At 52.9% G+C, this 2,500-nt stretch overlaps 1 protein-coding gene across 1 annotated transcript in view; it reads left to right on the plus strand.

Annotated features, from left to right (window-relative positions):
- LOC116366323 (bone morphogenetic protein 1) overlaps positions 1 to 2,500 on the plus strand; it is a 45,858-nt gene that overhangs the window by 3,346 nt on the left and 40,012 nt on the right. The gene's annotated exons all lie outside the window — the stretch shown is intronic.

Raw genomic sequence — 2,500 nt, forward strand, 5'->3', positions numbered from 1 at the left:
TTAGGTTGCAGGGGGTATGGAGACATATCAGGGCCAGGGTTAGGTTGCAGGGGGTATGGAGACATATCAGGGCCAGGGTTAGGTTGCAGGGGGTATGGAGACATATCAGGGTTAGGTTGCAGGGGTTTGGAGACATTGCATATCAGGGTTAGGTTGCAGGGGATTTGGAGACATATCAGGGCCAGGGTTAGGTTGCAGGGGGTTTGGAGACATATCAGGGCCAGGGTTAGGTTGCAGGGGGTTTGGAGACATATCAGGGTTAGGTTGCAGGGGTTTGGAGACATTGCATATCAGGGCCAGGGTTAGGTTGCAGGGGGTTTGGAGACATATCAGGGTTAGGTTGCAGGGGGTTTGGAGACATATCAGGGTTAGGTTGCAGGGGGTTTGGAGACATTGTATATCAGGGCCAGGGTTAGGTTGCAGGGGGTTTGGAGACATATCAGGGTTAGGTTGCAGGGGGTTTGGAGACATATCAGGGTTAGGTTGCAGGGGGTTTGGAGACATATCAGGGTTAGGTTGCAGGGGGTTTGGAGACATTGTATATCAGGGCCAGGGTTAGGTTGCAGGGGGTTTGGAGACATATCAGGGTTAGGTTGCAGGGTGTTTGGAGACATATCAGGGTTAGGTTGCAGGGGGTTTGGAGACATATCAGGGTTAGGTTGCAGGGGGTTTGGAGACATATCAGGGTTAGGTTGCAGGGGGTTTGGAGACATATCAGGGTTAGGTTGCAGGGGGTTTGGAGACATATCAGGGTTAGGTTGCAGGGGGTTTGGAGACATTGCATATCAGGGCCAGGGTTAGGTTGCAGGGGGTTTGGAGACATATCAGGGTTAGGTTGCAGGGGGTTTGGAGACATATCAGGGTTAGGTTGCAGGGGGTTTGGAGACATATCAGGGTTAGGTTGCAGGGGGTTTGGAGACATTGCATATCAGGGCCAGGGTTAGGTTGCAGGGGGTTTGGAGACATTGCATATCAGGGTTAGGTTGCAGGGGGTTTGGAGACATATCAGGGCCAGGGTTAGGTTGCAGGGGGTTTGGACACATATCAGGGTTAGGTTGCAGGAGGTTTGGACACATATCAGGGCCAGGGTTAGGTTGCAGGGGGTTTGAAGACATATCAGGGTTAGGTTGCAGGGGTTTGGAGACATATCAGGGTTAGGTTGCAGGGGTTTGGAGACATTGCATATCGGGGCCAGGGTTAGGTTGCACATTACCTGATATCAACAACGGAAGAATAACCCGGCTCCTCGGTTTAATAACCTTGTACGGCTTCTCTTTTTTAAGAGAACTACCGCAAGCGAATTCTACAAGTGAGTTTCCAGACAATACAAAACAGTCAAACCATTAGACTTTGGTAGAGACACAAGTTTGTACTGTTCCCATCATGCCACAAATGCATCGGCACTTGGACGAGTGGACGGAGTGAAAAAGAGCGAGTTCCCGCAGACAAAATGTTTCATGGATGGGAGAGCATATCGTCAGATGTTCTCACCCAGCGACAATGTTAGTTTTCTCCAGAGTTCAGTAAAGAAATACCACTGAAAATGGTCATTTTCTCTGAGAGATGTAAGAAATAGAGGCCAAGGAAAGGGGAGAGAGGGACAGTGTGTATGTATGAGTCATGTGAGTGTGTGAGTAGATTGGGTGTGGAGGTCGATTGAGAGAACCGGTTGGGGATTGTTGAGCTGCCGCTGACAGCCAGGCGGAGAGGGAGCAGGTTGGACCAGACACTCTGCAGAGGGAAGAGGAGCAGCCTGGACCAGACACTCTGCAGAGGGAAGAGGAGCAGGTTGGACCAGACACTCTGCAGAGGGAAGAGGAGCAGGTTGGACCAGACACTCTGCAGAGAGAAGAGGAGCAGGTTGGACCAGACACTCTGCAGAGGGAAGAGGAGCAGCCTGGACCAGACACTCTGCAGAGGGAAGAGGAGCAGCCTGGACCAGACACTCTGCAGAGGGAAGAGGAGCAGCCTGGACCAGACACTCTGCAGAGGGAAGAGGAGCAGCCTGGACCAGACACTCTGCAGAGGGAAGAGGAGCAGGTTGGACCAGACACTCTGCAGAGGGAAGAGGAGCAGGTTGGACCAGACACTCTGCAGAGGGAAGAGGAGCAGTTTGGACCAGACACTCTGCAGAGGGAAGAGGAGCAGGTTGGACCAGACACTCTGCAGAGGGAAGAGGAGCAGGTTGGACCAGACACTCTGCAGAGGGAAGAGGAGCAGGTTGGACCAGACACTCTACAGAGGGAAGAGGAGCAGGTTGGACCAGACACTCTGCAGAGGGAAGAGGAGCAGGTTGGACCAGACACTCTGCAGAGGGAAGAGGAGCAGGTTGGACCAGACACTCTGCAGAGGGAAGAGGAGCAGGTTGGACCAGACACTCTGCAGAGGGAAGAGGAGCAGGTTGGACCAGACACTCTGCAGAGAGAAGAGGAGCAGGTTGGACCAGACACTCTGCAGAGGGAAGAGGAGCAGGTTGGACCAGACACTCTGCAGAGGGAAG

Source organism: Oncorhynchus kisutch, unplaced genomic scaffold (genome assembly GCF_002021735.2).
Source record: "Oncorhynchus kisutch isolate 150728-3 unplaced genomic scaffold, Okis_V2 scaffold1442, whole genome shotgun sequence".
Classification (NCBI taxonomy): Eukaryota; Metazoa; Chordata; class Actinopteri; order Salmoniformes; family Salmonidae; genus Oncorhynchus; species Oncorhynchus kisutch.